Raw genomic sequence first — 13150 nt, 5'->3', positions numbered from 1 at the left:
AGGTTTGGGTCTTCAAGACAGTGGGCATGCCTTCCCCACTTTCTTGTCCTCTTCTGCAGCTCAGAACTTAGAAGTGGCAGCTCAGTATAAGCTAGGACAATGATCAGATGGTGAAGCATGAATTGATAACTTACAAAGAAACTGGGCCACTGAATAAATTTATAGAGCAGGGCCACCCACCAGCCTGGTTGATCATCTCAGAACTGTTACTTGAAAAGGTAATAAACACTTATATTCCTTAAATCACTTCTATCTTGGGGTCTCTCTGTTGCAACAACTTAGCTTTAAATTTAGATAGAATGCACCTTTGAAATATGGTGTCCAATCAATGCCCCATACAGACCCTCTTGTACTATCACTCCAAAAGTAACAGAAGCTACATTTCACCTCAATGACTAAGTAACTACTCTTTACATGTAATATCAAGAGTTAGACCAATATGGCCTGGTTGTGCCATGGATGGTTTGCATATTCATTTGTTTATCTATTCATCTATTTACCAAGAATTCATCAAGTATCTATTTCATAAATGGAAGGCAATGTCCTTGGTACTGGGGAGACAATGGTGAACTTTCAAGGAACTTAAAATTGAGTGGCAGAGAATTACAAAGAAACACAAATTATAGATTAACATGATAAATGCTCTAATAGATCTACGCCAGAGTTTCTCAGCCTTGGCACTGTTGACATTTTGGACCGGATAATTCTTTGTTGTAAGAGGTTATTCTGTGTATTACAGGATATTTAATAGCATCTCAAGCCCCCTCCACCCACTAAATGCCAGTAACACCCTCCCACCACCACCACCCAGTCATGGAAATAAAAAATGTCTCCAAAAATTGCCAGATGTCTCCTGGGGAGCAAAACTGCCCCTCCACCCCAAGAACAACTGATTTAAGTGTAAAAAACTACAACAATACAAATCTAAGGCACCTAATCCAACCTTACGGGAGGAAAATGGGCCAATTCAAGGAAAAAACTTCCTAAGGAAGTGGCATCTAAGATGACACTTGAAACATATGTTCAATTTCCATTCCGTCATTTAACAAATATTTGAGTGCCTACTATATTCAAGGCATTGTGCTGTGTGGTAAGTGTACAGTGGTGAACAAAACAGACACATTTCTGTTATGTGTTACAGGGATCATAGTCTAGTGGGGAAGATAGATAATAAATAAAAAATAACTAAAATGTTATAAGGGAAATGAATAGGTTGCTATGACAGGAAATAACTGGAGAAAGAATCAATTTTAGGTAGAGTGACATTTACACCAAGTTCTGATGGTGAGAAGCTGCTAAATGTGTAAAGAGAAGAAAGAGCATCACAGGCAGAGCCTGGTGTGTTTAAGGTCCTGAAAACCAGTGTGGGTGATGTTAGTGGCAGAGTGCTGTGAGATGCAACTGGAGTAAGCTGGGACCAGACCATGTGGAGTGTTAAAGGCCATGATAAGGAGATTAGGCTTTAAATGCTATGAAAAGTCACCAAAGGAGTTTAAGCAAAGGAGAAATACAACCCAATTAAGTTTTAAAAAATCACATTGGAAAATGTGGAAAATCACAGTGGAAAATGGATTGGAGGGGAACAAACACAGCTTCAACTGAAGTATAAGCAGTGGAGAGGGAGAGAAGTAGATGGATTTGATATGCATTTTTGAGGAAAAATTGACAGGACTTGCTGTTTGTGGGGGAAAGGAAGGTTTCTGGCTTAAGCAACGTAGTGCCATTTATTTTTTATAAGAAAGTGAGAAATGATGGAGGTCTGACCTAAAGCAGAGAAGTGGAAAGCTAAGAGATTTTAAGGAAGTGGAAGTGACTGAATGAGTGGTGGAATGACTGGTTATCATGGGTGGAAAAGAAAGAGGAGGCAAGGAGCCTCTCAGGTTTCTGACTTGGACAACTTGGTTGATGGTGGTATCATTCATTCATGAGATAGGAGACTCATTTCCGAAAGTTGGCAGCAAAAAGAAAATGTTATGCCTGGTAGACATTTCTCTTTACCTGTCCCACAGTGGACACCTCAAATAAAATGCATCCAAACTCATCAACTAGGAAGGGGTCAGATTCTCCATAACTCACCTTTCCAAAACTCATACTCCACTTGTTGTCACAATAGCCTTGATCCAGGCCGAAAAACCTACTCTCTACTACCTAGGTGAACCTATGTGCCTTTTCTCATGTTATTTCCCATACTTAGAATGTCTTCTCAAAACACCCTGACCTTCCCAAATCATTTCTGTCTTCAAAGCCAGTGTCATCTCCTTTGCCATCTCCCAGCAGGAAGTAACCTCTTCCACCTCTAAATTCAGAGTACTTAATCTCTACCACTTTTATACACTTAACATCTCCGACCTTGAATTATATTTATGGCAACTTATCTCTCTCATCAGCTTTTAGGACGGGGAGCAGGATTTGTCTACTTCTTTTTCTTCCACAGGTACAAAGATGCTGTCAAATACACTGAATAAATACTTACACGCATATATACTAAGTATGACATCTTCAAAGCACCTTCTGCTATAAAGTACTATGGCCAGACATTCAACAGGTCATTAAAGCTCTGGGCTTAATTGCCAGGTGCCACATATTTGAATAACTTGGTCAACTTTTAAATTTCCTTATCTATAAAATGGGTATAACTGTACCTACTTCATAGGGTTGTTGCGGGAATTCAATGAGATAAAAAATGGGTATAACTGTACCTACTTCATAGGGTTGTTGGGGGAATTCAATGAGATATAAAATGGGTATAACTGTACCTACTTCATAGGGTTGTTGGAGGAATTCAATGAGATAATGTGTATGTACTATCCTAGAATAAAATAAATACTCCATAAATGTTATTTAACATTAAAACTATAATGCATGTACCACATTTGTATTACCACACATCTGAGTAAGAGGCTACATGGTATAATAGAGAATATGAGTAGCAGAGTCAGAGAGACTTCACTTTGCTATTTATTACCTGTGAGATCTGGGCAAGTTATTTGACTTTTCTGAGCTTTAGTTTCATTATGTGTAAAATGGGGATAATACTCTCTGTATTACAGTGTTGTTTCATTAAATTAGATGACAGTATATACTAAGAGCTAAAATTGTACATTTCCAAGAACAAGACTTATAATTAAAGATCTCAGTCAATAGCAGTATCTTGAAGGAGGCTTGTTTTTCTGATTGAAATAATAAGACCACATATAGATTTGACATCTAATTTTCTCTCCACCATCAGTGCTTATCAAAAGGATTTAATGATGGGGCTGGCCCCGTGGCCGAGTGGTTAAGTTCGCGCGCTCCGCAGCAGGCGGCCCAGTGTTTCGTTAGTTCGAATCCTGGGCGCAGACATGGCACTGCTCATCAGACCACGCTGAGGCAGCGTCCCACATGCCACAACTAGAAGAACCCACAACGAAGAATACACAACTATGTACCGGGGGGCTTTGGGGAGAAAAAGGAAAAAATAAAATCTTTAAAAAAAAAAAAAAAAAAAAGGATTTAATGAGCTGAGGTTTTCAAAAATCTTTACTATTAGTTGGTGAAATTCAGGTAAAGATTCACAGATTAATTTAGAATAAAAATGGAGCCAATGATTGAATAACCAAATCAAAATGAAACAACACTGAATAGAGAAAGTGATCATTGCAAAAGACAAGGACTAATGTCTGTTTTATTTATAAGAAACATGAAAATGCAATAACTTCCCAGTTCATCTGGAAAGAGGGGCAGGCTATAGACACAGCACAGGCACTGAGGTCAACTTGGCAGTTAACTCTATGATAACTACAGACCAGAAAAGAGGTGAAGAGCCAAACAAAATGAGTGTAATTTCCAGAATCAGAATGTTATGAGTTAGAAGAGGCTTTAGTGACTTAATATTAACAAACAACAGTGCAAAGGTTCTATAAAAAAAGGGTTTTGTGGGAGAGTAAGTCTAGGAAACTTATAAGGCTTATTAAGATTCTCAGATGTACCATGGAAAAGAAACCTGTTTAATATTTTAAAACTGATATTTCCTTTATTTATTTGACCACAGAATCCTTTTAAAAAATAATACCTAATAACACACTCCGGACTAAGGAATATTTCTTTCATTTTAGATATGAAAACCGACTCCCAGAGAGGCTAAATGATTTGCTTACGGTGGCACAGAAAACAACAGTGGGAAAGGGGACTCAGATCCTTATTTGACTCTCAGTCCTACTCTCTCGTCATTCTACTGGTACCTGGTGATATATAAGAAATAAAGCAAAACTGGGTGTCCCAACATTAAAAGCAATTCTAGGTTAAGCTAGGCATGTAAAACAAATTACTGAGGATTTTCTTCCTCCTTAAATAAACAGACTAAGTCTGTAAACATGGTTGTACTTATTATTATTCTTCAATGTTTCTGTTCTTCTATTGTAGTGGTAGTGAAATACCTATCCTTGCAGTCTGCCATTTTCTCTTTAATAAGAATGGACTTCCCCTCCCCCCAACTTTTTTGCCCATTATGTCTACAACGTCAGCTGCATGACTGATTTATGCTCTCATTCCAATCAACCAGTACTCCTATAGTGATGCGATAGAACCCTGATCTTAAAATAAGCTATGCACATTCATCTGGGAGATGTGGCAGAGTGCCAGGGATACTTAAAGTCACAGGACAATCCTGGTACATCCTCTTTTTTAAAAAATTTTTTTTCCTCCTTCTCTCCAAAGCCCCCCACCCCAGTACAGAGTTGTATATTTTAGTTGTAGGTCCTTCTAGTTGTGGGCGCACGTGGGACACTGCCTCAGTATGGCTTGATAAGTGGTGCTAGGTCCACGCCTAGGATCAGAACTAGTGAAACCCTGGGCTGCCAAAGCAGAGCATGCAAACAACCATTCGGCCACGGGGCCTGCCCCCTGATGCATCCTCTTTAACCACTGTTTTACTAAACAATTTATTGGGGGTAGGGGTGGGGAAGAATTATTACATGAAAACACATTATAAATCACAATACAAAAAGTCACAGGAATTTTTTTTTTTTTTTTTTTTTTTGGTGAGGAAGATTGTCCCTGAACTAACATCTGCGCCAATCTTCTTCAATTCTGTATGTGGGATGCTGCCACAGCATGGCTCGCTAAGTGGTATGTAAGTCTGTGCCTGGGATCCAAACCCACAAACCCTAGGCTGCCAAAGTGGAGCGCACAAACTTAACCACTATGCCACCAAGCCAGCCTCCAAAAGAATCACATGAATTTTTAAGATAGAAAATTTTTCAGACATCAAAGGAATTTCACAGTTAAGACAGGATCCCTTGAATGATGGTCCCAGGCCTCTCAAGGTTATGCCTACACACTCTTCTGATGGACGTCATTGGATATATATTCCACAGGGATCTAATTTTAGTTCTTAACTACAGCTGAAGGTCAGCCACCTAAATCTGATAGTTCTAAACTTTTGCCCTCTGTATACAGCACATGTGAGTGTGTGAGCATGTGTGTTTGCGTGCAGGACAGAGACAGAGAGGTCTTAAATTCTAAAATAAGCTTACTATAATTAATAGTTGGAACAATGTTGTCAATTCCACTATTAAAAAATGGTATTTTACAAAATATTAAACAGTTAATGACTTACTGCCAGAATTCTAAAATGTGCTTTTCATAAAAGAGAGAGAGGATTCTGGAGGTCAAATTTGGAATTTCTTTATAAAAAACTAAAGAGATTTTCTAAATGAATATTCATGCAGCTGGGTCCATTTATTTAGCTTAATATTATGTCTATACACTTTAGGGTTTTTTCCTACTTGTAGTATGGGAGGCAATGGTAATTCTCACCTTTTATTTAATGGATACTGTCCTTGTGAATGAGCTTTTACCTCACTTCCTAAATTTCACCTCTACTTCCCTTGTTGCACATGTACATTTTTCAGTAATGCAATCTTTCTGGCTATGTTCTATATCATGGTGATCCTGCCAGGAAGACTGAAAAGAGAGTTCAGAGTAACAACAATTATGTGAGTTTGGCTCAAGTTTCTTTCTAATTAGCAATCCTGAGAAAGACATGTTGCATCATCAAGAGTTCATTAACAGATGGGAAAGACAGCTTAGGTGTAAATGAAAGCTTACAAAACCAATCAACTGCCCTTCCTTTCTTGACTGAGGGCAGAAATTGGCATGCCAAAACTTTTTATTTCTCTTCAAATACAGTACCAGCCAACTCTGCTTCTCTTACTACTTAAGTAGGAGTCCTTATTTTTCAGAAAACCCTTCTCTCCACTATGTATATAGACCATATTTTAGTATTTTAATATACTGGCAAATACAGAAGTATCATCATTTGTCACATATTAGAATTTAGCAAATAAGGGATCATTACCTCATTTAATCTTTAGTGAGTTCTTAGCACAACTATAGTTTGATTATGTGGTATACTAGCAAAGCTGGAAGATGGATGCTCTGTCATAATGTACACCTCATATCTTGGTGGCTGATAGATAGATCCTGGTCCCATGGATCTCTATAGCCCCTTTGCCTTTTCCACTGTATCAAAGTCTTTCCTATACACAGTCTCTGTGGAATTTATTTTGTCTCCAATGTGATCTATCCCACATCACTCAACTATTTAGTCTGAACTAGTTATTCTCTCTGAATCCCCAGTTCTCAGCACTAGTAGCCCAGGAACATATAGAGAATACTTACGGGCTCTGATGATAAGCTGACCTTATGGACTGAATGTCTGTGTCCCCCTTAAATTCATATGTTGAAGCCCTAACCCACAATGTGATGATATCTGGAGAAGGGGCTTTGGGGAGGTAATTAGGGTTAGATGAGGTCATGAGGGTGGGGCCCTGGTCAGATGGGATTAGTGCCCTTATAAGAAGACATGCCACAGAGCTAACTCACTCACACTCTCCCCTCTCCTTTCTCTGCACAAAGAGGTCATGCGAGCACACAGTGAGATGGCATCCACCTACAAGCCAAGAGAAGAGACCTCAGAATGAAAGCTACCTTGCCAACACCTTGATTTTTGACTTTCCAGCCTCCAACCCTGTGAGGAACAAATTTCTGTTGTTTAAGCCACCCACTCTATGGTATTTCGTTCTGGAAGCCTGAGCAGACTAAGATAGCCAAGAACAGGGACAAGAAGAAATTCTCTCAATGAGACAGTTGTGAGATTTTAGAGGTCTTCACAGGCACAGGAACACACTACTGGTATAGCAGATAAAGCACAGAAACACACTATTTTGGGTCTTTCTAGTCCCTAGTTCTACTATTTTCTGAACTTGGATCTGGAGCAATTTTTAATCTATCTGAGGCTAAATTTCCTCATGTGTAAGGCAGAAATATATGTATTTCACAGAGTTATTGTATTTACTTAATTTAGATAGCATCTGAGCAAACACATTGTAAGGTGTAAGACATCTTATATGTTACCTATTGGGAAACAGTACAATTGAAATAAAGAAAGCACCTGGGTTCTGGGGCAGGCCCGGTGGCGGAGTGGTTAAGTTCACACCTTCCGCTTCTCGGTGGCCTGGGGTTTGCTGGTTCAGATCCTGGGTGTGAACATGGCACCGCTGGCATGTCATGCTGTGGCAGGCGTCCCACATATAAAGTAGAGGACGATGGGCACAGATGTTAGCTCAGGGCCAGGCTTCCTCAGCAAAAAAGAGGAGGACTGGCAGCAGTTAGCTCAGGGCTAATCTTCCTCAAAAAAAAAAAAAAAAAAAAAGAAGCACGCACCTGGGTTCAAACACTAGCTTTGTCCCTTGTGGCTATGTGATCTTGGGCAAATTTCTTACAAACACTTGTGGCTCATCTCCTCATCTCTAAAAATAGGCATAACATCTAGGGCTTATAAATATTAAATGAGATGATATATTTAAAAATCCCTACCATAGCGGTTGGGGTAGGATAGAGGCTAATGTACATTACATCATAAAGATGGCCAGATGAACAAACAGATCAAAAAACATTAACAGGCACACTCTACATAGGCACAATAGGGCTAGGAAGTTTTTATCTGTACAATACTTGCCTTCAATGGCAAAGCCACCTGAGAAAGGAAAGTACTGATGTTATAACACTGCAATTTTGTATTAATTTTATAGATTCTATAGTGTCCATTCGGAATCTACAGAGTTCATAACTGAGTACTTGTGTACACAATCCTGATACAAGCACAAAACTCAAAATGCTCCAAATTTAAAATTCAAGTACACGCAAATTATTCAAGAGACATAAATTCCAACCAAGTGAAAAGAAGTCTATTTTGGGTTGGGGAGCTATAAAAGCACATGACTCAAGTTATTAATAATATTAGAGAGACTGAACATATGTAAAATAAATAAGGAATGTAAATATATAGCAATTTAGACCAAGTATGGAAAGACTGAAGGAAATTTAGCCAGAGAAAGCTTCTTGATAAATGTGAGTCTTGGGTACTAAGCGGGGGAAAAAAAATGAAAGAGACAGAGTGACAGAAAGGAGGTAGGAGGACAAGCCAAATGGTGGACAAAGGCAAAGGCAGAGAGGGATATGGGTAAGGTAGGAGGATCAACCAAAGCAGATTTGGAATTCATATAAGTAAAAGCTTTCTAACAATTAAAGTTATCCAACAGCAGAGTGGCTGCTGTGAGCTTCCCATTACTCAAAGTATTCAGTCAGTGTGATGACCCCTGGTGTGAGATAGCTTAGAAGAAACCACGGCACTGGAAGACATTGTGGGTCCCTTTCTACACTGGGAGTTCCCTGAGGAGGAGCCCTGCAAAGACGATCACTGAAGGCAGACAAGGAGACAGAGGCTGGTTTGAGTCCCAGCTCTTCCACTCATCCGTTGTAACCTTAGGCAAGTCAACCTCTCAGTTTTTCTTCTATAAATGGGGAAGTTGGAAACACTGGAAATGTCTGGTTAGACATGAACTCTTTTAGGTGCCTAAGAGTTTTTAATTAGTCGAAGATGCACAAGTTCTCCACTTTCCTTAGTACATGATCAAACTTTTTAAGGAAGAAAAGAGGTAACTGCTGAGAAGAAGAAACCTTACATTTTCAGCAAAAAAAAAACCTGAGGAATCTGAAAAAAAAAATCTGCAGCATGCCTAACTCCTATAGGTCAAGTACTATACTGCTTATGGGGAGAGCTGACACTAGATATCCTCCCGAGTTATTCTATCCAGTCATTTACACTGCAAAGCATGCTCTTCTGTTTCCTGTCAATGCCAATAATTAGTTCAATGTCAAAGCTTTGTTTATGCTCTGCATCAAATCTCAAATTTTGAATGCCTAAAATCAGAAAATGAATAGAATCGATTCATAAGCTATACAACAAGTCAATTCAATTATTAATGAGTAGCAATACAGTGTCGCAGATGGGCTGTGTAGCCAGAATGCCGAAGCTTGTATCATGGCATCCCACTTCATTAATTTCGGTAAGCAATTTCTCTGAGTGCCTTAGTTTCCTCATCTCTAAAATAAGCCAAATAATAGTACCTACACTTTATAGCCTTGTTGTAAGGATTGAATGTGTTAATATTCATACAGTGCTTGGAATGATGATGACCACGTAGTGTATGTTATCTACTAGTATTTAATAACAGCTTTATGAAGATATAATTCACATATCATAAAGTTGACCCATAAAGTATACAATTCATTGGTTTTTAGTATATTCACATTTGTGCAACCATTATCACTATCTAATTTTAAAACATTCTCATCACCCCAAAAAGAAACCCAATACCCATTAGCAGTAACTCCCTATTCCCCACTCCCCCTAGCTACTGGGCAACATTAATTTAATTTCTGCCACTACAGATCTGCCCATTTATAGACATTTCATATAAATGGAATCATAGACTATACAGCCTTTTGTGCCTGGCTTCTTTCACCTTGCATAATGTTTTCAAGATTCATCCATGTTGTAGCACTTATCAGTTACTTTTTTCTTTTTTATAGCCAAATAATATTCCATTGTATGGAGATAACACATTTTGTTTATCCTTACACAAGCTGATGGAAATTTGGGTTCTTTCTACCTTTTTGCTATTATGAATAATGCTGCTGTGAACATTCATGTACAAGTTTTTGTGTGAGCATATATCTTCATTTCTTTGGGGTAGATACCTAGGAGTATAATTGCTGGGTCACATGGTAACTTTGTTTAACCTTGTGAGGAACTGCCAGACTGTTTTCTAAAGTGGCTGCACCATTTTACATTCCCACCAGTAACGTATGAGGGTTCTGATTTCTCCACATCCTTGCCAACACTTGTCATTATCTGACTTTTTTATTCTAGCCATACCAGTGAGTGTGAACTGATGTCTCATTGTGATTTTGATTTGTATTTCCCTGATGATTAATGATATTGAATACCTCTTCATGTGTTTATTGGCCATTTGTATATCTTCTTTGGAAAAATGTCTATTCAGATCTTTTATCCATTTTAAAACTGGGTTGCTTTTTATTACTGACCTCTTTATATGTTCTAGATACAAGTCTCTTATAAGATATATGATTTGCAAATATGTCTCCCATTCTGTCGGTTGTTTTTTTCACTTTCTTGATAGTGTGCTTTGAAGCACAAATGTTAACTTTGATGGAATCCAATTTATATATTTTTGTTGTTGTTGCTTGTGCTTTGGTTTCATATCTAAGAATCCACTGCTAAATCCTAGGTCATGAAAATTCATTCTTATGTTTTCTTCTCTGAGTTTTATGGTCTTAGCTCTTACATTTGGGTCTGATCCATTTTGAGTTAATTTTTGTATATGGTGTGAGGTAAAGGTTTAACCGCATTCTTTCATATGCGGTTATCCAGTTGTTGCGGCACGATTTCTTAAAAGACTATTCTTTCCCCATTGAATGGTCTTGGCACCCTTGTCAAAACTTTGTTGACCATGGACACACGGGTTTATTTCTGGACTATTCCACTGATCTACATCTATATACAGTCATGTGCCACGTAATGATGTCTTGGTAAACAACAGACCACATATACAATGGTGATTCCATAAGATTAGCACCATTTAGCCTAGGTATATAGTAGGCTTAACTGTCTAGGTTTGTGTAAGTACACCCTATGATGTTTGCACAACAATGAAATCACCTAAGGATGCATTTCTCAGAATGTATCCCCATTGTTAAGCGATGACTGTATATATATTTGTATTTACCTATCCTCATGCTTGTACTACACTGTTTTGATTATTGTTGCTTGGAAGTAAGTTTTGAAATCAGGAATTGTGAGTCCTCCAAGTTTGTTCTTTCCAAGATTGTTTGGCTATTCTGTATCTCAGATTCATTCATAAGATTCCATATGAATCTTAGAACTGCCTTGTCAATTTCTACAAAGAAGCTACCTGGGATTCTAAAAGGTATTGCATTAAATATGTAGATCATTGTGGGAATTACTGCCATCTTAGCAATAGTTACATCTTCCAATCCATGAATGTGAGATATTTGCCCATTCATTTAAATTTTCTTTAACTTCTTTCAACGTCTTGTAGTTTTCTATAAAACTGAGTTATTTCCTGAGTCTGAGTTATTTCCTTAGTTGTTGCTCTAGGGCTTACTTAGCATATACATCTTATCAGAATCAGCTCTAAATTTATATTAACTTCAGTGAAATATAAAAAACATTACTTTTATGATACTATTCCTTTCCCCTCTGTGGCATGATTGTTATATACATTCTATCTATAAATGTTAAATCCAACAATACATTATTATTACTTTATATAATTTTGTCTTTTAAAATGCTGAAAGAGAAAGGAGGGCAAGTATAGACTTACAGCTTTTGTTATATTAGCGTTCTTATTTATCATTTCTGGTTCTCTTGATTTGTTCTTGAGGATTCCAGTTACTATCTGGAGTCACTTCTTTAGTCCAATACAGCTTTCTTCTCATCCACCTTTGCGCTGTTTTTGGCATATATTACATTTCTATACGTTATTGGCTCAACAACACATTATATATATTGTTTTATACAAATGCTTTTAAGATCAGTTAAGAGAAGAAATATGTATTTATACTGTCTTTTGCACTTACATAATTACCTTTACCAGTGCTCTTTATTTCTTTGTGTGGATTCAAACTGCTGTTTTGTCATTTGCTTTCAGTCTGAAGAACATTTACTATTTCTTGTAAGGTGGTTCTGGAACAAATTCTTTCAGTTTTTCATTTATCTGGAACTGTCTTTGTTAAAAGATAGCTCTGCTGGATACAGGATTCTTGGTTGAGGTTTTTTCTTGAACTCTTTGAATATGTTGTCCCACTGTCTCTGACTTACAATTCTGATGAGAAGTCAGCTGCGTATTTTATTGAGGTTGCCTTGTAAGTGAGAAGTCATTTTTCTCTAGCTGCTTTCAAAATTTTCTCCTCATCTCTGCATTTTTACTATGATGTATCTATTTATGAATCTCTTTGAGTGTATCCTACTTGGATACTATCGGGCTTCCTGAACGTGTAGGCTGTTTTCCAAAAAATATGGGAAGTTTTTAGTATTCAATTTTTCAAATATTTTTTCTTCTTTCTCTCACTCCTCTCCTTTTGATATTCCCATTATGTATATGTTGGTACATTAATTTTGTCCCACATTTCTCTGATGCTTTCATTTTTGTTCCTTTTTCTGTCTGTTCTTCACCTTGTATACTCTCTACTGATTTATCTTCAAGTTTACTTATTCTTTCTTTTGCCAGTTCAAACCTAATGTTAAACCTTATTAGTAAATTTTTATTTCAGTTACTGTAGTTTTCAACTCCAAAATTTCTTCTGGTTCCTCTTCTTTTTCTTTTTAATAATCTCTATCTTTGTATTGATATTCTTCATTTGGTGTGACATTGTCATCAAACCTTGAATTACTTCTTTAATCATGGTTTCTTTTAGTTCTCTGATTATATTTATAATGGCTACTTTGAGGTCTTTATCTGTTAAAACCAACATCTGGTCATTCTCACAGGCAGTTCCTGTTGCCTGATTTTTCCCCAGTGTATAGGTCATTCTCTCATGTTGCTTTGCATGTCTCATAATTTTCTTTGGAAATTGGACATTCTAGAGAATATATTGTAGCAACACTGGATACTGCCCCTACCCTCTAAGACTTGCTATTGCTATTTACTTGTTTATTTGCTCAATGACTGGCTGAATTATTTTTAGTGAAGTATATTCTCTCCCTCCCTCCCTGCAGATGTTG

At 37.5% G+C, this 13150-nt stretch overlaps 1 protein-coding gene across 12 annotated transcripts in view; it reads right to left on the bottom strand.

The window, feature by feature from the left end:
- RIC8B (RIC8 guanine nucleotide exchange factor B) overlaps positions 1-13150 on the bottom strand; it is a 106203-nt gene that overhangs the window by 77329 nt on the left and 15724 nt on the right. Inside the window, exon 1 of one of the 12 annotated variants that reach the window (XM_070599814.1) lies at positions 7433-7546. The exons of the other annotated variants lie outside the window; for them this stretch is intronic. The gene's annotated coding sequence lies outside the window, so the exon portion shown is untranslated. Of the gene's footprint in view, positions 1-7432; positions 7547-13150 lie in introns of those variants that run through there. 12 annotated transcript variants of the gene reach the window in all.

This window comes from Equus przewalskii, chromosome 29 (genome assembly GCF_037783145.1).
Source record: "Equus przewalskii isolate Varuska chromosome 29, EquPr2, whole genome shotgun sequence".
NCBI classification, from domain to species: domain Eukaryota; kingdom Metazoa; phylum Chordata; class Mammalia; order Perissodactyla; family Equidae; genus Equus; species Equus przewalskii.
This window is presented reverse-complemented; position numbering and strand designations above follow the sequence as displayed.